Genomic DNA, 23,941 nt, shown 5'->3' with positions numbered 1-23,941 from the left:
TCCTATATTAAGTTTATAACACAATAACAACAAGCCCAAAATGTATTATACATGAGGCACCATGCATAGCATTCATGAAGGCACAAAGATACACAAACACCTGTACTGTCTAGGTATACAATAAAGTTGTGACTTTGGGCCCTTAATCCCTCCTGGTGGGATGAGCAAAGGAACTGACCTGACATACCTCTGTGGTTGTATGTACCCTTAAAATCAACCTAACCAGAATGCTCAAATGTATACACAGGAACTTCAGCTGATAATGTCAAAAAGAATGTTAAGTGTGTGATAAATGTTATTGCTTCTAGATGAGTTCGGAGGAAAAGATTCACTGCAGGCTGAGTGTTGCAGGGAAGGCTTCCTGGAGGAGGGACGGCCTTAGCTGGATCAAGACAGAGCAGACACTGGATGGCCATAAAAGCAGGACAAGGAGTTCGAACATGTAAAGTGGCAGTGTGGTTTTAGGTGATAAAGACTGGATGTGATAACATGAAAAGGAAATGGTAATGAGAGTTAGCACAAAGTAAGTCTGATTCAGTGTATGATTCACCCATTTCCACTTCTGCGTGAAAAATCTAAAACTAAGAAACATGCAGTGTTTTATGGGACAGAGTCATTCTGGCAATGTTATTAATTGCTAATTTTTGTAATTTTCTAATTTCATTGTGTATTTAAGAGAATACAAAACTGAAAAATCAGCTTTTGTAACATTTACCATTTTGGATTATTTTCATACATGAGGCACCAAATATGAAATGGTGCCTAGCTAGCTTTATTTTAATAAACCGTCTTAAGGTAATGGACAATACTAAATATCAAATGAAAAATAATAATTTTGTAAAGTATCATTAGTCTGCCAATCAACAAATGTTCATTTGGCACCCAGTATGTGCCAGGCTCTGTGATAGGTGCTGCTGTTGCTGCTGCTAAGTCGCTTAGGCTCCCCCATCCCTGGGATTCTCCAGGCAAAACACTGGAGTGGGTTGCCATTTCCTTCTCCAATGCATGAAAGTGAAAAGTGAAAGTGAAGTCGCTCAGTCGTGTCCGACTCTTAGCGATCTCATGGACTGCAGCCCACCAGGCTCCTCCATCCATGGGATTTTCCAGGCAGGAGTACTGGAGTGGGGTGCCATTGCCTTCTCCATGTGATAGGTGCTAGGGCAGATACAAATAAATGCATTCTGGCTGGAATGGGAAACATTGATTTGAAATGCTGGAGAGGGTGTGGAGCAAAGGGAAACCTACACTGCTGGTGGGAATTTAAGTTGATGCAGCCCCTATGAAAAACACTATGGCAGTTCCTCAGAAAACTAAAAATAGAATTACCACATGATGCAGCAGTTCCACTCCTGGGCACACATCAGAGAAAACTACAGTTCAAAAAGATACCTGCAACCCTATGTTCATAGCAGCACTAGTTACAAATAGCCATGACATGGAAGGAACCTAAATGTCCATCAACAGATGCATGGATAAGGAAGATGTGGTACACATATGCAATGGAATACTACTTAGCTATAAAAAGAATGAAATGTCATTTTCAGCTACATGGATGCAACTAGAGATTATCATACTAAGTGAAGTAAGTCAGAAAGAGAAAGACAAATACCATGATATCATTTATATGTGAAATTTAAAAACAGGACACAGATGAACTTATCTATGAAACAGAAAAAGAATCAAGGACACAGAGAACAACTGGTGACTGCCAAGGGAGATGGGGTGGAAGTGGGATGGATTCATAGTGCAGGATTAGCAGAGTAAACTGGTATATACAGAATAAATAAACAACAAGGTCCTACTTGTTATAGCACAGGGAACTAGATTCAGTATCCTATGATAAACCATAATGGAAAAGAATATGAAAAAGAATGTATACACATGTATAATTCAGTTTGCTGTACAGCAGTAATTAACACTGTAAATCAACTATACTTTAATAAGTAAAATAAAATAAGGTGTACATAACAAAAGCTGGTGCTCTGAATGTGACCTCATGCATTTCCTCTAGGGGAGGGCTGCAGGAGTGATGTGATTTTACATATTAATATAATGGATTTTGGATATTTATATTCTAACACATACATGTTTTTCGCTTGTGGGACATAATGGCTGTATAAGAACGTTTATCTTTAATATATTTCCACTTTTATGATGCAAACTTTAATGTGATATTTCATAAAGTTGCTGCCTTCTCAAATTTCAAGGGATAGCTTCTCAATCACATATGCCAGAATTTGATGAAAGTTAATTATTTCTCTGTAGCCATCTGGTTCATGTCATTATACATCTCAATAAACAGTAATAAATAAAGAAAACACTGATTTGAAATGCTGGAGAGGGTGTGGAGAAAAGGGAACCCTCTCTTTGGCAGGAATGTAACTTGGTGCACCCACTACAGAAAACAGTATGCAGCTTCCTTAAGAAACTAAAATTAGAGCTACCATATGAACCTGCAATCCAAATCCTGGGCATGTATCAAGAAAAGATGAAAAAAAAAAAAAACTAATTCAAAAAGACACATACACCACAAGTTCATAGCAGCATTAGTCACAATAGCCGAGACATGGAAACAACCTAAATGTCCATCAACAGATGAATGGATAAAAAAGATGTGGTATATGCATACACTGGAATAGTACTCAGCCATAAAAATGAATGAAAGTGTGCCATGTGCAGCAACATGGCTGGACCTAGAGATTACCATCCTAAGTTAGTCAGAGAAAGACCTATGATACCACTTGTACGTGGAATCTAAAGTGACACAGATGAACTTCTTCTCTAAAGATAAACAGACTCAGGCAGAAAACAAATTTACCAAAGGGGAAAGGGAGTAGGGAAGGGGTAAATCAGGAGTTAGAGATTAGCAAATACAAACTACCACATAAAATAAACAACAAGGTCCTACTACATACCACAGGGAACTATATTCAATATCTCATAATAAACCATAATGGAGAAGAATATGAAAAAGAATTTATATACATATATATTAATCACCTTGCTGTATATCAGAAACATAACATTGTAAATCAACTATACTTCAACAACAAAACCACTGGTTTTGAATAATTCCATCAATAAAAGTTTAAATAGGTCTCTCTGATAACTAAAAAATGCTGCAATTTATATGTACATTATCCCAAAGAAACCTAAAAATATTTTCTACCTTGATATATTAATACTGAATCTGTCTTGATACGTAACTGTTAATCTCACTAAACCAATATGTTTTCATACTTGTCAATGCAAGATAATCATGTTAATTTTTCCTAACTTACAGAGGTGACCAAACTTATCATACTATTTCCAAATATCCACTGATTGGAAAGAAAGGAATAAAAGCCTCATAAACATCTATGCACTCCTTCTCCCTCCTATACAAAACAAAAAGGTAGTGAGAGAATTCCGACATTACACCCTGTGAGAAAATTTTGTATCATAAATTTCACAAGGTATAAACCAATGCCATCAATTTTTAGAGTGTTTTTGTATCTTCCTTGTAAAAACAAAAACTATGGCCATGGGCACACAAAAGGCTAACTGAAATAGTCCTCCAAATTCTCCCGAGTTCTGTCTCAGGGGAGTATTTGTTAAGGTAATAGATTCTAATAAAAGCACGGTCCTTCTGCTTGTTCCCTACATCCGTTTCCTCCCTCACTCTCAGGGACTTTTCTTCTGCAATTATTTTTTCTCAGTTGAAAAAAATGTGCACCAGCTTTCTCCTAGAAGTGACTAAAGGTTCAAATTCTAATTATTTAACCAAAGTGTTTAATGTTACATTAATAATAGTGTCTACTTGGGTGGGTGGGTCAGCGTGTGTGTGTGTGTGGCAGAAGTAGGGGACGGCTTGGAAAGATGGGACAGGGGGTGCAGACTTTATAGCTGGATGACAGAGACAGGAGAGGACTACATATCTTTTAAGTGTTTTTTGGTCTTTGAAGTACATAACTATATAATTGATCACACCTAATAACAGCAACAATAACAATATAACGAAATTAAAAAAAAAAATGTTCTCCAATCTCTGTAGGATTACTAGAGCAGAGCTATAAGAGCTGTAACACCTAGCACAAGTTGCTGATTAAATGTGTAAATTAAGACACCACACTCCAATTGTGGAAATTTTCCATAAAATATTTGGTATATGCATTTAAAATTTTTTTAGCTTATGTTTTAAAATATTTACCAATCTGCCAGGTTAACATCAGCCATCTTTCCCCACGTGAAATATGAAGAGCACCAACCCAACTCCTAACAGCTTCAACTATGAAGGCTACTATATTAGCTCAAGCATTGCAATACTGCATCGTGATGCAGGCTTACCCAGGTCGGGACGGCAGGAGGAAGAGTCATAACATTGCGAGGGACTAGTCGCAGCCAGAGGGGACCCAGATGAGAAGAGTGCCCTGCGTGGGCAACCAGCCAGGCCGTGCGGGTCAGGCTCCTGGGACCATGGGCATCAGGCCTTGAAAACATGAGATTTTCCCTGTGTCCGCGAGGAAGAGCAACTGCTCTGGCAGCCCTGTTTTCCAAGGCCCCAGAGGCCAAAAGCCTCAGCCCATGCCAGGATGTGCTGCTGTTGGCTTCTAGGGGGTGGCTTGCTCCTCTCAGCCAGCATCCAGGCCTTTAACATGCCAAGCAATCGGCCCTTCAGTGGATCTGCCAGGAGGGAGCGAATTGGGAGAGCTTGCGGTCTCTCCACAGACTGCACAGACCCACTAGGCTCCGTTCAGGAGAGCTGTCCGGAAAGGTGGTTTACCCCGTCCACCGCCAGCTATTGTGGGCTGTGTGGCGGAGAAGTAGCTCTTCAGAAACAGGTTGAAGGCCCCAGGGCCTCATACAGAGGAACAGATGCTCTGCAGACTCCAGGCACGCTTCCAGGCCTTCACGTCCCTCCTGGTTGTCTCCATCTTAGCTGGCGGGACCGACGCTGTGGCGCAGGGCTACTTCTGGCTCTACATCCGCCTCCAGGCCTGGGACTCACGTCTCGCCCTAGGTCTCTTCACCACCTACTTCCTCTGATGCCGGTCTGCTTCCACGTCTACGGCCAGCTGTGCTCTGAGTGCACAAAGTAAGAGCCCGGATGTCCGTGGCTTCAAGGCACTCAGCTTCGCTTGCTAGCGGGTGGACTCCTGAAGAAAGTTGTGATGTAGACACTGTGTGAAGGCTAGGCTGGCAGGGCCCGAGGCAGCTGGTGATGCCCAGGCCTTTGGAAGGACCGAAAGTGCTCATCTCTTCATTTGTGGCCAGAACACCTCTTAGGCCAAAAGATACCGAGCTGTACCTATTCTGTGACACTTTGTGAAGATAATTTCAAATGTATTTGAGCACCATTATGTCACCCTGCCTATTTAACTTATATGCAAGGTACATCATGAGAAACTCTGGGCTGGAGGAAGCACAAGCTGGAATCAAGATTGCTGGGAGAAATATAAATAAACTCAGATATGCAGATGACACTACCCTTATGGCAGAAAATGAAGAAGAACTAAAGAGCTTCTTGATGAAAGTGAAAGAGGAGAGTGAAAATGTTGGCTTAAAGCTCAACATTCAGAAAACGAAGATCATGGCATTCGGTCCCATCACTTCACGGGAAATAGATGGGAAACAGTGCAAACAGTGGCTGACTTTATTTTTCTGGGCTCCAAATCACTGCAGATGGTGACTGCAGCCATGGAATTAAAAGATGCTTACTCCTTGGAAGGAAAGTTATGACCAATTAGACAGCATATTAAAAAGCAGAGATGTTACTTTGTCAACAAAGGTCCAGCTAGTCAAGGGAATGGTTTTTCCAGTGGTCATGTATGGATGTGAGAGTTGGACTATAAAGAAAGCTGAGCGCTGAAGAACTGATGCTTTTGAACTGTGGTGTTGGAGAAGACTCTTGAGAGTCCCTTGGACTTCAAGGAGATCCAACCAGTCCATTGTAAAGGAAATCAGTCCTGGGTGTTCATTGGTAGGACTGATGTTGAAGTTGAAACTCCAATACTTTGGCTACCTGATGCGAAGAGCTAACTCATTTGAAAAGACCCTGATGCTGGGAAAGATTGAGGTTAGGAGGAGAAGGAGACAACAGAGGATGAGATGGTTGGATGGCATCACTGACTCAATGGACATGGGTTTGGATGGACTTCGGGAGCTGGTGATGGACAGGGAGGCCTGGTGTGCTGCAATTCATGGGGTTGCAAAGAGTCGGACATGACTGAGGGACTGAACTGATACACAGGGAAGACAGATCAAGGGTTCCTGGGTTTCTGACAAAGCAGATACCCAGATCTCATTCTGAGGTCCACTTGGCCCCTTCTGGGCCAGCAGGTGTGGCCCTAGGGAGATGAGGGTACCCAGTGGATGGGGAGGCTCCACAAGCATCTTGCCCTTCTCTGCACAGGGCAGGCTTACTTTCCTGGCATTGCATTTCAAAAACCCACCCAATGAATAAAAGGAGACCTTGCTGGGGGGTGGGGGGTGGAGGGGAGCATTCAAACAACTGACTGATGTTCTAGAGCATTCATATGTTAGTCAGGCATGACTTTGCATATGATAATTCACAAAAATAAATATTTTCCCAGTGTTTTCTGTTTTAGAAACACTCTGTTTCAATGCTTTCGTAAAGAAGAATTCTTATTACATACTGTTTTTCTAGTGAAGAAAATAGTTTAAGAATTTTTGCCATTTCTGAAGTAGAAGAAAAGTACTAGCTAGAAGGCACTGGGTTGCTTATTGTGGCTGCTACAATGCCTCACATCTCTAGAAACCTTCTATATGAAACTTCAAATACATCACATTTATAGTACTATAGTATATCTTTATGAAATGAATGGGGTGGGGGGAGAGAAGGGGCTAAGGAGGCTAAGGGACTCCTCCAGGATCACAGAGTCAGCATGGAAATGAATTCTCAGAGTGAACCTTTACTGATGCACTTTGCTGATGACATCTGACTGCAAGGCAGAGAGAATGGCTTCTCCAAGAATGGAAATGAGTTCATGTATAAAAGGTTAATCGATGACTTTACTATTGGGGAGGCTTTCCTACTCAAAACACATCTTTCCAAAGTCTCTGTTCAAACTGAATTGAATCTTATAACTTCTCTGCCTTCTTCCTAGTCATCATTTTCCATTAGGCACCAGAGAAACAGTGCTTGGAGACTACAAGTTTTCCGAGAGTCTAAGAAAATGTCAATGGGAAAAATAAATTATACTAAATATATGAAAAAATAATCACAAAATTGAATTAAACATTTCATTCATTGTCTGCAAAATGTGGCCTTATATCATCTTCAAATCAGTCCAACTAACATGATTACGTATAAAGTACACTTTAATGTCTGAGAGAATCCCATGGACAGAGGAGCCTGGCAGGCTACAGTCCATGGCGTTGCAAAGAGACACGACAGTGTACATACACATGGGCACATTTTAAACGTGTTTGATATAACGTGAAGCACTTCAAAGAGTATCTATAATTTACAGAGAACCTCTTCCCCGGGCCTACCTGGAGAAAACTACTTGTCTGTCAAATGTCAGCATTAAGTGCCGCTTTCTCTGAGAGGCTGTTTATTATTCTGCATTTCTGCTTCCTCTAGGATAAAGAGGTAAGCACTTATTTCTCAATGTTCTGATGATGTCTCTGTATTCCCAGTTGCCAAGAACTGTGTGAGGATGTGGTAAGTGCCCCATAGTTCTTGACTGATTCATATTCCTTTTCTGTGAAGATGCTAGAGCATCTGAAATGCTACCATTACAGTTATGCTTTTGGGGAGGGTACATATGCTTATAAAATGCACATAATCTTGGGACTTATATTGGAGTGTTTTCCCCAGATCTTTTTGTATACCTAATAGTTTTTCCTAGGACTGGGTAGACACAATGTTAGAATCATATTTGATCATTTAACTTTTCCTCAAAGGATGACAGCTAGGCTGAAATTTCCCCCAAATGCTCTTTGCCTCCATTTCTTTCTCTGTTTCTTCTACCCATCATAATTTTTTCCCTCTTTACTCTTTCCATTTTGGACCTATAAATACAAGTTTTAGCTGGAATCAATTATCTTAAAGGTTATTTTTATAACAACTCTGAAAACTCAAGCTTCTCTTCTATATAAATCTTCTCTTAATTTACTGATATTTCCAGGATGTTTGTTTTATCTTTTAGTAGAAGGTGGGAAAAAAAAAGAAACAGAGCATGCTTTCCTCATACTTAATATTTTTTACACTTACCCATTCTTGATTAATTACAATGATACGCTGCAGATGTCCAGCATAAACTGGATCATTGAATGCATAATTAGACCTTTTAGATGACTCTCAGATCTATTGCTGTTATTTTCCAAGGGCTGTAACTGTTATGTACCTGAACAGAATTAAGTTCCCATCATCCTGTGTCATAGAATATTATCTTATGGAAGATGAGAGTGAAAAAGGAAACTAGTTTGAGCAGAAATTGTTCTTATAATAGTAGAAGTAGCACTTTGGAAATGCTTTGAGTTTCTTGAAAGACAGAAAACTGCCAGATGCCACTATTAAAGCATGTAAAAAATAAACTCCATTCTACAGATGATGAAACTGTGTACATAGTAGTGAATCATGCCGCTTGAAGAGCAGGTTTTCAGGACATGTTGTATCATTCACTTGGTAACAAAATACTGTTCCTATGCTTAACTTTCTTCATATAACAGGGATAATGGATAAAAGGGTAAAACCAAAACATCATAGCATTGCTTCATTTTAAACTTTATCATATGGCATACAGTTAATGAGATGCGTGTTTTTCTGTAAGAGTAACTATTATTCAAGATAGCACTGAATTTGTGTGGCTGAATTTTTAGAGATAACAGTATCTTAAAATTGTGATTGGTTTAATTCCAAATAGTATCAGAATTTCAACACTGACCCTGGAAAAAATCAACATCACCTGTATCTCCAAAATATTTAATTGAACTGTGTACTTGACAGCTTAATTCAGTTATAGATTATGAACCTTTGCCTCCCTTTTAGATTTTATTTATTTTTTTTTAATAGTGGTGATAAACTACTGATGTGCTTTCAAGATCAAAAAGCTTGTTTATCAGAGCTGCCTTCCAACAACAGTATTTCATGGAGCTATTTTATTGAGTCCAGGGGAAATTCCAGAATAAGAGGATGAATGTTGAGCCACTGAGTGACTTATCTGATATGGCAGAGATGTAGGCCAAGAGTCAGAAGCCAGGCATGCAAGATCAGTCTCATAACTATACTTTGTGGCTGATCTTAGATAGGTTAAATCATAAGCCTTATAAAATTGAGATGATAATACCTACTTCAAAGAATGAATTTACAAGTTTGATGGGAAGGCACTTTTAAAGTGCAGAATTACACAAATTTTAAATTCTAGATTTTCCCTTAACTCCAGTGGATGATTTGTTAATCCAAATAACTTAAAAAATGAATAGCAATAGAACTGTCATTTATTGAGGCACTGTGTATATCTCATTTAATTGCCTACTAAAGACTTTATAGGTAACTAGTATTATCTGCATTTAAAAAATGAAATCTAAATAACTCATTAAAAAAATAGCATGTGAATTTTCTCTTTTCATTTTCTCATTGTCCTGGAGCTAGAAATCCATATTACCTACTGTTTATTAAACTCTTTACTGGGATATCTAGGTTATTCAAATTTAATGTGTTTAAATCTAAACTCATTATTGTCCTTCCCAGATCAGGTTCTTTCTCTTGCATTCCTAATTTACTTAATCATATAAATATCTACTTAGTTCTAAATTGGGAAAGGAGTATATCAAAGCTTTATATTGTCACCCTGCTTATTTAACTTATATGTAGAGTTCAGTTCAGATCAGTCGCTCAGTCATGTCCAACTCATTGCCACCCCATGGACTGCAGCATACCAGGCTTCCCTGTCCATCACCAACTCCCGGAACTTACTCAAACTCATGTCCATCAAGTCAGTGATGCTATCCAACCATCTCTCCATATTTCTTGAAAAATATTATACACATTTAGGAAGGTCAGTGAACTCTAAGACTCTTTCTCTCTCAAAGAGAGCCAGAAATAGACATGTAATAGTAAAAATGATGAAAGTTGAAGACAAGGAGACAATCTTGGAACTAGGAGGAGAAAAACAGCTCGTTACTTTAAAAGGACCCCCAAGGAGATTAAAAACAGACTATGGTATGGTAGAAACAAGGGAAACCAAACATATTCAAAGTACTGAAAGAAAAAAGCTGTCAACCAAGAATCTTTTATCCAGAAAAACTATCTTTCAGAAATGAAGTCCAAATAAAGACTTTACCAAAAAAATTGAGAGACTCTATTTCTGGCAAATCTAAGTTTTTCCAGAAAGAAATCCTACATTACTTTTTCAAGCAAAAAGCTGGTGACTTCAGATGGTAATTTGAATACATGAGGAAAAAAAGAGTACTAGAAGACATAATTATGTAGTTGTAAAAAAAAAAAAATAGATGTACATATTTTTTATTTCCTTATTTTAAATGATTTAAAAAGCAGTTATATAAAATATATAATCTACTCTTGGACTTATAAAGAAATGTGCCAATAACAGCATAAAGGAGGTGAGTGGAAGTAAAGGTATTTTGGGTTAAGAAAAGGACTATATTGTAGAATAATAATTGTAGCAATGTATTTTGGGGTCTGTAATATTAACAGACACAATGAGTATAAAAATAATACTTCAATAAAAGGAAAAGAGAACAGAGCTGTATAGGAATAATATTTAGATATAGATGGTAAACCCCAAGCAACTATCAGAAAAATAACCAACTAAAAAAAAATGTAGTGAAAAAAATCATTTGAGAACTTAAAATGCTACATTAGAAAATATTCACTTAATGTTTAAAATAATCACAAAGGAGGAAGAAAAAAGACATATGATATATAAAAAACAGAAAAATGGAAGCTGTAAATCTATCATAGTAATTACATTAAATGCAAGTGAATTAAAAATGTATTAAACTCTCCAATTAAGAGGTAGGAATTTTAAAATTTGACTTAAAATAACTGCCACAGTGACGATTCAAAAGTGGAAATAGATTGAAAGACAGAGATAAGAAAGGTGTATCAAACAAACAGCAACCACAAAAAGCTGGAGTGGCTATACTGATATCAAACAGACTTTAAAATAAAAGATGATACTAAAGATAAAGAGAAATGTTTTATTAATATACTGATAAAAGAGTCAATCCATCAGGAAGATACTATATATGCATTCAGTGACACTTTAAAATATATAAAGCAATAGTGATAGAAATTAAGGGAGAAATAGACAATTTAAAATAATAATCCGAGCATGAATATCTTATTTTAAATAATGGATAGAAAGACTAGACAGAAGATCAATAGAAAATTTGAACCACACTATAGACCACTAGACCTAACACATTTATAGAACACTCCTACATAACACAGAATATACATTCTTCTTAAGTGTACATGGAACATTCTCCATAGTATACCATATCCTAGGCTATAAAACCTCAACAACTTTAGAAGAACAGAAATTATACAGTATGTTCTTTGGCCACAATGGAATAAGAAATCAGTAGCAGGAAAAATTGGGGAACTCATAAATATTTGGAAATTAAAACACACTCCTAAATAACTAATGGGTCAGAGAAGAACTGAAAAAGGAAATAAAGTATTTTGATATATGTAAAAATTCACAGAAGGTACTGAAACTTATTGGAGGAGACTAAAGCAGTGGTTAGAGATAAATTTATAGTAGTAAATGCCTATAATAAAACCAAAGATTGCAAATCAATAACCTAAACTTTAGACACTGAAAAAGAAAAGCAAACTAAACCTAAAGCAAGCAGAAATAATAAAGATTAGAGCAGAAATTAGTGAAACAGGGAATCTACAAACAATAGAGAAAAATCAAGGAAAACCAAAAGCTGGTTCTTTGAAAAGATCAATAAAATTAACAAATTTTTAGCTAGATTGACCAAGAAAAAAAAGAAGATTCAAGCTACTAGAATCAGAAATCAAAGAGGGGACATTATTATTGCCCTACAGAAATAAAAAGGATTTAAAAAGAATACTATATTTACTTGAATACCAACAAATTAGATAATTGAGGTGAAATGAAAAAATTTCTATAAGTATAAGAACTACTGACGTTGACTCCAAAAAATAAAGGCAATCTGACTGTACCTATAATATAAAGAGACTAAGGAAATAGTTTCTTTAAAAATCTACACAAAAAAAGTCCAGACCCAGATGACTTTACCACTAAATGCTAACAAACACTTAAAGAAAAGTTGAAAACAACCATCACAAATTCTGAAAATTAGAAGAGAACACTTTCTAACTCCTTCTATGAGGCCAGTATTACCCTGACAACAAAGTCAGACAATATCATTATAAGAAAAGAAAAATACAGACCAATATCTCTTATGAACTTAGGTTTACAAACCTTCAACAAACTACTAGCAAACCAAATCTACCAACATAAAAAAGTATACTCTATGGCCAAATGGAATTTATCCCAGGAATGCAGGGCAGATTCCCCATTTTGAAAACAGTACATTATATCAATATAATAAAAAATGAAAGTCACATAGTCATCCCATTAGATGTAGAAACTGCATTTGACAGATGTAATAACGTCTAACAAAAAAGGGATTCAACAAATTAAGAATAGAAGGGATCACGCTCAACTTGACAAAGGCCACAAAAATCATAGCTAATATCATAGTTACTGATTAAAAATCTGGATACCTCCAAGAACAGATAAACAAAAAAGATACCCTTCCTCACTATTTCTATTCAACATTGTACTGGAGGTTTTAGTAAGGACAATTAGGCAGGCAAAAGAAATAAAAGCCATCCAGATTGGAGAAGAAGTAAAACTATCTATCTCTATTTGCAGATGACATAACTTTATTTATAGAAAATCCTAAATAATTCACTAAAAAGAATTAGACCTAATAAATAATAAGATAAATAAATGAACTAAAAGAAACAATCAGAACTAATAGACAAGTTGTTGTTCAGTCACTAAGTCATGTCTGACTTTGTGACCCCATGGACTGCAGCATGCCAGGCTTCCCTGTCCTTCATTTGCAGAATACATGATCAATATACAAACATCAATTTTATTTATATTGCAGTGAACAATTCAAAATGAAAATTTTAAAAATCCTTTTATGACAGTGTCAGAAAGACTAAAATATTTAGGAATTAATTTAATAAAAGAAGTATAAATCTTATACTCTGAAAACTACAAAGCAATGGTAAAATAAAGAAAATGTAATAATTGGAAAAATTTCTTGTTCATAATATTTTTATATGGCAAAACTCCCCAAACTTATCTATAGATGCAACACAATCATCATAAAAATTGCAGCTAACTTCCTTTAGAATTTAACAAACTAGCTCCAAAATTCATATGGAATTTCTGGTCACCCAGGTTTATAGCCAAAATAATTTTGAAAAAGAATACCAAAATTAGAAGATGCATACTTTGCTATTTCAGAAGTTATGGCAAAATTTGAGTAAGTGACACAGTGTGGTTTTGGCCCAAGGATAGACAGATCAATGGAATAAAATTCAGAGTTCAGGTACAAACCTATGGTTTATAGGTTTATAAACCTATGTACAGTCAACTGCTTTTCAACAAGGGTGTCAACACTGTTCAATGGGAAAACAATCATGTTGTCAATAAAAATGGTTAGGACAACTGAATATCCATTTGCAAATGGGATTTGGTCCCCTTCCTCACACCCTACACGATAATTTACACAAAATGGATTAACTGAAATACAAAAACTAAAGCCATAAAAGTCTTGGAAGAAAACATAGAGATAAACCATCATGACCTTAGATTTGGCAATAGATTATCAGATATTGACTGCTCCAAAAGCAGGAACAAGACAAAAAATACATGAATGAATTTTATCAAAATTAAAAAAAAAATGTGCTTCTATTGATGTCATCTGAAAAGTGAAAAGGCAACCACTAAAATGGCAGGAAATATTAGCAAATCATGCTGATATTGTTGACCATGAGGATGGAACAAGAATACTGAGAAAGAGTTTCTGGCACCTTCATGCCCATTCTAAGCATGAGGTAATGATAACTAACTGCTATATGCCTTTTAAGTCTGCTGGGAGGGGTGGCTAGGTGCAGGGAAGAAAGGTTAGGAGAGCAGCAAACAAGCCAGAGTCCTAATTAGAATAACAACCCAACACAACAGAAGCATGACAAAAGAAGAAGCATGCTCATTTTCAGGCATAAATAATATTTACTTAGTCTCTGCTAGTCTACATGTGATATCCAGCATTCTATACAAAATTATCAGACAAAAAGCAAAAAGAGCTAATCCATAATTGAGGTAATCAGAAAATCCAGTTTCAAAATGACCAAGATGTTAAAATAATCTGAAAAGAGAAATTAAAATAATGATAATTAATAAGAATCTTGCAGAAAATGTTGATAATGTATAAACAAATGAAAGATTCAGCAGGCTGAAAGAGAGTATTTAATCAAATGAGAATACTAAAAATAAAATATACAATGACAGACATGAGAATTCCTTCAATGGGATCATCAGCAGACCAAGCACAACTGAGAAAATAAATTTGCAGGTACAACAATAGAAATTGGCTTCTCTGGTGGCTTTACCTGCAATGCAGGAGACCCAGGTTCCATCCCTGGGTCAGGAAGATCCCCTGGAGAAGGAAATGGCAATCCACTCAGTATTCTTGCCTGAGGAATTCCATGGACAGAGTAGCTGCTAGGCTACAGTTCATGTGGTTGCAAAGAGTCAGACATGACTGAGAAACTAACACACACAATAGAAATTATCCAAAGAGAAACTCAGAGATAAAAACTGGGGTAAAAACCCAAAACAGAATAGAGCATGCACAAACTTCAGGATATTATCAAATGATCTAACATATATGAAATTTGAGTCTTAGAAGAGGGGTGAAAAAATGAGGTAGAATAAGAGGATGAAGAGATAATGGCCAGAAAATTTTCTAAAATTTATTGATTAAGAAAAAGACACAAATCTATGAATCTCAAAGAACCTCTAAAAGAATAAATTCCCCCAAACACACCTAAACATATTAGAGTCAAACAGTTAAAACTCAATGATAAAGAAAAAAATCTGGAAGCAAACAGAAAAAATAAACAAAAGATACATTACACAGAGAGGAACAAAGACGATAATTTTATTTCAAGGTTGATGTGCATTCTAAGCTCTACATAGTAATCACTTGAAAATAATATAATCATTTAAATTCTCATAAATATAATACAAAAATTATACAATCTCTAGAATAAAAAGTGCCCCATATTTTTAAAAAAATCTTAATTAATGAAGACTGATGCTCTCTTCTTATAAAACATTTGTTATAAATTGAAAGAATATATTTTAATATAAATGTTTAATCCTAAGGTCAGTAAATTTCATCTGTTTTCTCTCTACAAATTCAAATATAAAATAACTGGGATTAATCTAGTAAAGACAAGGACAAGGTAGACAATATTTTGTTCTATATATGCTCTCAACACCGTGAAACATAGTAGTAAAAGTTTAAAAGTATTTTATTCTAACAACAAGAAATAAGGTGAAATCTTTCACTTTCTATTCCTTACGATGGTACGAAAGATAATAAACTTGCATTATAAAATCACCTTCCACGGTATCATGTTTCAAAATAAACCAGACAGTGTGAAGAGCCCAAGTAATAAAGAGGAATTTTAAATTTGGAACTTTTAATAGTAAGAAATAACACTGTTTATTTGTTCCTAATATGTTTTACTTCGTTTTCATTTACTCTGATATTTTGGATCCAAAACCATTGGGAAAATAGAATATTTGTATTTTTAATTGGCATAAAACATATGCCATTCGAACAAAACAAAAACCAAAAAAAGTTGAGTTTTTAATCCTAATATAAGCCTTATTTTTTCAGCTTCCAAATTACATTCGTGCTGTAATATGATTGATAGAAGCACATCAAGCACTGGCCGTTTTCTTGCATTAATTGAACTACATTCATTCTAATCTTTGGCTTGGTAATGGTTTATGCACTGCATGCGAATGAGCAGCCACTGGGCTGGTTTTCTGACATCTCCTCCCATCCCCCTTTCTTTCTTTTCAGTTCTGCCTCTAGATGCTGCCGTAGGTGAAAGCTTTTCAGAAGCAGCAACATGCTCATTGTCTTTCTAGTCATGGTATGATAGAGAGTGACGAAGAGGAACAAGACTGTTTGGAACAGCTACAATAGTATCTATTATGCATCAGTCATAGAAGGACGAGCTGAATTGTGCGGAATTGATATGTGCCTATTGTGGAAGCTTTTTCTGTAACATCAGATAGAAATAATCATTCTGAGGCAGGCTTTCCTGGGAAAGACATCCTCTCTCTTTTGGACGTGCATTTTCAGTATGGTAGGTGGTGCTGCGGTTAATGTAAAGCACATCAAATGAGTAATTCAGTTTCAAAGAATTGGTTTTAATTACTGTGGCAATACTAAATGATCAGCCATTGGGATGTATAATACCAAGCATGGAACTGGCACTCTTTTGAATTAGAAATTATCTGTTTTCATATTTATATCTGGCAAGCACCTTAAGTGTGAAGAAATGCAAATGCTTCAGAGAACTGCAAATGGGTATCTGCCAAATAGGTACCCATGAAGAGCAAAATGTCTAGGGCTCTTGAGAATCTTGAAATTCATTTTCAGAAATGTCTAGGTCATGAAAATCCTACTTGGCATAGGCATAATTTTCTTGTCTTTGTACTTTAAGGCACCAGATACTCCGTACCTTTTTCTCCTGCTAACATAATTTTAATTGAAAAAATGTTAAATATTTTATTATATTTAACCTTAATATAATATCTCTGGTTATGATCTACTTCATCAAATGTCCTTCAAAAAGTGAAATTCCAAGGTCGTTTTCTAATAAAAATTTGCCAGGAGATTCATTTTGTAGAAAGACATAGAAATTTATTTAAAAAAAGGGGGATTTTTGTAGTCTGATAGGCAATACAAAGACCCATACATTTTTTAATAGGCACATTATTAAGAATGTAAATCAACCAGTTTTAAATTTATAGTTTCTCTATAAGTTCCTTCTGTTTTTCTCATGGAAGGGAAAAATCTGCCTCTAGTCTGTTACAGTGGGTTTTCTTGAGGAACAGAACTGTTCATACAGAGTTTGAACCCAAGAACTGTGCAGACAGAGAGGAGGTCACTAAGAATTTGACCGCTAGAAGCACCCCTTGTTTTGGCTCAGTTGGGTGGGGGTGGAGAGAGAGAAATTCTTTGCATGATGGCCATGCTAAAGCTGTCTTAGATTTGGATAGACTAGTGAGGTTAGCAAAAGAAAGGATTTAGGGTCTCCATCTTATGATTTAACATAAACCAGAATTATATGATCTCTCACTGTCTCTTTTTCTCTTTCTCTACACACACACACATACACACACACACACACACACACATCTATATACACCCATCTGTATCTATGTCTATAGCTATATAAATATAGCTATAGCCATCTATATCCATATATCTCTATCTCTACATTGTTCTGAAGAGCCTGCTGCTACTGCTGCTAAGTCGCTTCAGTCGTGTCCGACTCTATGCAACCCCATAGACGGCAGCCCACAAGGCTCCCCCGTCCCTGGGATTCTCCAGGCAAGAACACTGGAGTAGGTTGCCATTTCCTTCTCCAATGTATGAAAGTGAGAAGGGAAAGTGAAGTCACTCAGTCATGTCTGACTCTTAGCGACCCCATAGACTGCAGCCTACCAGGCTCCTCTGTCCATGGGATTTTCCAGGCAAGAGTACAGGAGTGGGGTGCCATTGCCTTCTCCGTCTGAAGAGCCTAACTTGCATCAAAGGTTTCTTCACTCCATCATTGCAAAGTTTTGTATTCAATTGCATGTTGTCTGGACATGAGGACTTTCCCTTTCTCTCCATACAATGTAACTTCTATGTGTAGACATAGGATAAAATTATACGTGAGCATGAGTATGCTACTTACCTACCTGAACAGAATTCATGTCACTTAAATGGATACATTTCTTCCTTATTACAGCTGGGAACTCATTATACTAATTTGTGGCACACTGATATAAATTATTATCATTCTTGATACTAAGGCCATTATAATGTCTAGTTCTATCATAAGTCTGTTTTAATTTGGCACTAAGTAACTTCTACTTCTTGAAAATTGTAATTATGAATAATATTAAGACATTTATTTTACTTATTGTGTTTCCAAATTTAATACAATTTAGTACTTAAAATTTTTACATCTGAAACAAAAGTAAGGCCATGTAAAATGATTTCTAAGGAATAATATATTTCCAAATCTTCACCATGAAATGTTTATTAGGGAAGTCGGAGTTAAGTGAAATTGTGTTCACTGGGAACAAACACAATTTGGTAAAGAGGACTTGTGTTCTTCTAGATTAAATCTATGCAAAATTTGGCAAATACATATTTTTTGTGATCCTTTATTTTAAGGAATTTCAATAACTTCATTCAGTGTTAATTAACCGTCTGTGAGTTTCATTTTTAAAAGTTGCTAAAACTAAAGTTTCTAAAAGTTATCCAAGCTGCTCTTACAGTCTGTTCTCATAGCACAGAATGCTTTCTGAAAATCTATAAAATATTTTATATGACTTTAGTGATATTTGTTAAAAACTTAACTTTTATTGATATTTTCAACCCCTAATAATGGACAGTATACAGAATGCATCTGTAAACAAGAATGAAGGAATTACTAGAAAGCAGAAAGGATAGATTTTCTAATCCATTCTTGGTCTGTAATCACACGTCACTGTCTAAATCAGGATCTGAACTTTACATTCTTATTCTATTACATTCTTAGCCAATTTTTAATGTATTTTCCACACCTATGATCTATGAAAAATGTAACAAAAAACCATTGCAGATCCCATGTAACAATAGCACTGTTATGGACTGAAAGTTGGTATTCTCCAAAATTCACATGTCAAAGCACTAACTATAATGTGATGGTGTTTGGAGATAAGACTTTGGCAAAGTAATTAGGTTAAGATGAGGTCATGAGGTGTGGGGCCTTGAAAAGGAGAGGTTGCTTTCACTCTTCTCTTCCCTAACACAAGGAAGAAGTCATGAGAGCACACAGGAAAGGTAGCTGCCCAGTGTCCAAGGGAAGAGGCCTCAGAATGAAACCCACTTTGCTGGCACATAGATCTTAGACCTCCAGCCTCCAGAAATAAATAAGAAATAACTTTTTTTTTTGTTTAAGCAACTCAGTCTAAGGCATTTTTGTTACAGCTGCTCAAGCTGACTAAGGCAAGTTCCAATTTATGCTTCAGTTGGTTTTCTTTGGTTGTTTGCAATAGAAATAGCCTGACCAACTTAAGCAAGATAAAGGGATATATTGGAAGGATACCAGGGAGCTCTCAAAACTGAACAAAAGAACAATCAGAACATGTGAAGGATTTGAAGCAGCGTTGCTTTGAATATTGAAGTAAGGGCACCATCTTTTTAGGCATTTCCCAAAGATGCCTCAGCTTCTATTGCCTTCAGTCCAACTATCTTACATTTTCATATGTCTGCTTAATAGGCAGATTCCCATCAGGGAGAAATTAATCGGCCTGCCTGAGAGTTGGTAAGATTTATTATTCTAGTATATCTATTTTAAATTTATTATAATAATTTCATTTAAAAATTTTGTTTGTTCAAGACATATATTCAGTTAGCCTTATATATTATTCTTGTATCTAACAAACTTGTTATACTATTTATAATGACAATTTTTCCCTCTTCCAATACTTTTATGTATATATATATTTTTTTCATGTCTTATTTTCTCTTTAGGATCACAAGTAAACAGTTAAAAAAAAAAAAAAAAAAAAACCTGGAAAGTGAAGTCTTTAGAAAGAATTTAGAAAGCATTACTGTGAACAAAGCTAGTGGAGGTGATGGAATTCCAGCTTAGCTATTTCAAATCCTAAAAGATGATGCAGTGAAAATGCTGCACTCAATATGCCAGCAAATTTGGAAAACATAGCAGTGGCCATAGTACTGGAAAAGATCAGTTTTCATTCCAATCCCAAAGAAGGGCAATGCCAAAGGATGTTCAGACTACCACACAACTGCACTCATTTCACATGCTAGCAACGTAAGGCTCAAAATTCTTCAAGCTAGCCTTCAGAAGTACATGAACCGAGATTTTCCAGATGTACAGGCTGGGTTTGGAAAAGGCAGAGGAACTAGAGGTCAAATTGCCAACATTCATTGGATCCTAGAGAAAGCAAGGGAATTTCAGAAAAACATCTACTGCTTCCTTGACTATGCTAAACTCTCTGACTGGATCAGAGCAAACTGTGGAAAATTCTTAAAGAGATGGGAATACCAGATCCCCTTACCTCTCTCCTGAGTAACTTGTATGCATGTTAGAACCGGACAGTTAGAACCAGACATGGAACAATGTACTGGTTTGAAATTGGGAAAGGAGTATGCAAAGCTCTATATTGTCACCCTGCTTATTTAACTTATATATAGAGTACATCATACAAAATGCTGGGCTGGATGAAGCACAAGCTGGAATCAAGATTGCCTGGAGAAATACCAATAATCTCAGATATGCAGATAATACTACTCTAATGGCAGAAAGTGAATAGGAACTAAAGAGGTTCTTGATGAGGGTTAAAGAGAGTGAAAAAGCTGACTTAAAACTCAACATTCAGAAAACTAAGATCTGGTTCCATCACTTCATGGCAAATCGAAGGGGAAAAAGTGGAAATAGTGATAGATTTTCTTTTCCTGGGCTCCATAATCACTGTGGACAGTGACTGCAGCCATGAAATTAAAAGATGCTTGCTCCTTGCAAGGAAAGCTATAACAAACCTAGACAGCATATTCAAAAGCAGACATCACTTGCCAACAAATGTCTGTATAGTCAAAGCCATAGTTTCTTCAGTAGTCATGTACAGACGTGAGAGATGGACCATAAAGAAGGCTGAGCACTGCAGAATTGATGCTTTCCAATTGTGGTGCTGGAGAAGACTCTTGAGAGTCCCTTGGACTGCAAGATCAAAGCAGTCACTCTTAAAGAAAATCAACTCTGATTACTCATTGGAATCACTGATGCTGAAACTGAAGCTCCAGTACTACCTGATGCGAAGAGCTGACTCACTGAAACAGACCCTGATGCTGGGAAAGATGAAGTCAAAAGGAGAAGGGGTGACAGTGAATGAGATGATTAGATAGCATCACTGACTCAACAGACATGAGTTTGAGCAAGCTCCAGGAGATAGTGAAGGACAGGAAAGTCTGGTGTGCTGCAGTGCATGGGGTTGCAAAGAGTAGGATACACTTTAGCAACTGACCACCAACAACAATGTCTTATTTTCTCACTGGGATCACTAGTAAACAGTTAGGCGGGGGGAGGGGGGAAAGCTAGAGAGAGAAACAAAGTTTCCTATTCTTTATCTTTTATTCTGGCATTTTTTCATTGGCTCCAAATTATATATTGACTGCAGAGATTATGCTAATTTCCTCAGCTGATTTCTTAGTAACACAGCTTTAGGCAAATATTATAAAACTCTAAGGAAGCTGTCTTGAAAGTGGCTAGAACCAGGCCTATAGAAATAAATGTTTTTAAATTTAGAAAAATAAAAACCTCTTTATTATTGCTTCCACATTCTAGAGAAGAAAATGTGTTCTTTACTCTCTCAGAATGTTTAATGACATGTATCTGTGAATTTTTGAGTGGATCCTTAAGTATCATAATCATTCATTTATGCTTTTATTTATTTGCATACTTAACAGATCCATAGTTACAGAGTTCTTTAATTCAAGATATGGCATGTAACCAGTTTCACTGAAATTTCACAAAGTGGGTGCTTGTAGAAAGTGGTGCTTTTTCACTTCTAATTAAAGAGCAAGTTCTTGAATTTAATGATTACTTATTTTACAGATTGAACCCTTGTGTTGGTTTTCTAGACACATCAGCAATAAACTCCAAGCATTCTGAAGGTTGATACCAAAAAAAAAAGCAGAATAACATTAAGACTCACAAAGCAAGACTTCCCTGGTAGTCCAGTGGCTCCCAGTGCAGGGGGGGCCTAAATTCAATTCCTAGTCAGAGAAATAGAAACCACGTGATACAACCAAGCGTCTGCATACCGCATGGAAAAGATCTTTAGAGCCACAACTAAAACCCGCCGCAGCCAGAGAAAAGACTCACAAAGCTTTCATTGTTCACAGTGAAATATATACTTGAAATCTTATTTTTTAAAAGACTTTTTGGAAAACAAACTCAAAGTCCTTTTATGGATTTTCCCTGGTGTTTATTTTTAAGAATAAAGTTTAAGACTGCTTGTTGCAAAAGACATTGCCATGAATATCGTAGTAGGTTTACCTAAAGTACATGCCCTTAAGTGAAAAATACAAGGCAGTTATTATTTAAAGGATTCATGAATCTTCAGTTCTCTGTGTGACAAATGTGAAAAATGACTGACAGTCAAGAAGATGAAAAGGGAAAAGCAAATTCTTACATGATTTTTTCAAAATGCCATCTAAATGCAGAAAAACTAGGCAAAGATGATATGGTTATAATATGTTATATGCCAAGAAAGCACTGTTAAAATATTCTACTTTATCACATATATTTGGTAGTTTGCTTACAGCTAAACATGCTTTGTATTATTCAAAACTTATCATTATGCTAAAATTTGGCTGCTTCTAGTTAAAATACATATACTGGGAAATATTTTCAGTGCTTATTAGATTTATAGAGATTGCTGCTGCTGCTGCTGCTAAGTCGCTTCAGTCGTGTCCAACTCTGTGCAACTCCATAGACGGCAGCCTACCAGGCTCCGCCGTCCCTGGGATTCTCCAGGCAAGAACACTGGAGTGGGTTGCCATTTCCTCCTCCAATGCATGAAAGTGAAAAGTGAAAGTGAAGTCTCTCAGTAAGTGTCCAACTCTTCATGACCCCATGGACTGCAGCCCACCAGGCTCCTCCGTCCATGGGATTTTCCAGGCAAGAGTACGGGAGATTACTGCTGTGCTATTTATAAGAAAATATTTCCACGTTGTTCTAAGCCACTGCTGTTGGAGAGAACTTCATGGGATGATGGAAATGTACTCTGTGTTAACCGATACAATTGTCACAAGCCACATGTGGCTATTGAGCACTTGGAACATGGCTAGTAAAACAAAAGACACACATTTGCATTTAATTTTGGCTAATTTAAATTTCATATTAAATATCCACATGTGGCTAATATAATATACAGATATTTCCATGTTTGTGATTTTAAAACACATAAAATAAGAACAGTATTTGGCAGATGATTAGTACTTATAAGTGTGTTATTAATGTTGCTATTGGCTTAAAGTATATTTTGGGAAAGAGCAGGTTGGTCACATGTGTCCAGTTAACAGTAAGATGTCGTCTTAAATATGTGTGCATTCAAAGCCCTAAGAATTTATTAGCACTGGTATCCATTCATTGGTATCCATTCTCCTGACATCTACCAGCTTAAAAAAAAAAAATGCTTTCAACAGATTCTCTGTCCTTTGTGACATTTTAGATGATTTAAAGCTGAATTATGTAATTTGTGGGCTCTCTATACTTCCTGTTGTCCCTCTGGTTTGGTTTTTTTTTTTTTTTGCTTCCTTTGTTTCTTTTAAAAATCACAATGATGCAAATTTGGACTTATATCAGAAAGTTTTCAGAGAAAGAAGTATGCAAATAAAAATAAAATTTTTATTTCTAAATCTTGCATTAAAATATGAAAACAACATAAACATTTCTACCTCTTCTACTTACTGGATAAGAAAAATTGGTTTCATTGTTTTAGCTCCACAGAACTGCATATGTATTTGTTGCTGCTGCTGCTGCTGCTAAGTCGCTTCAGTCGTATCCGACTCTGTGCGACCCCATAGACGGCAGCCCACCAGG

Source organism: Bos taurus, chromosome 13 (genome assembly GCF_002263795.3).
Source record: "Bos taurus isolate L1 Dominette 01449 registration number 42190680 breed Hereford chromosome 13, ARS-UCD2.0, whole genome shotgun sequence".
NCBI lineage: Eukaryota > Metazoa > Chordata > Mammalia > Artiodactyla > Bovidae > Bos > Bos taurus.
This window is presented reverse-complemented; position numbering follows the sequence as displayed.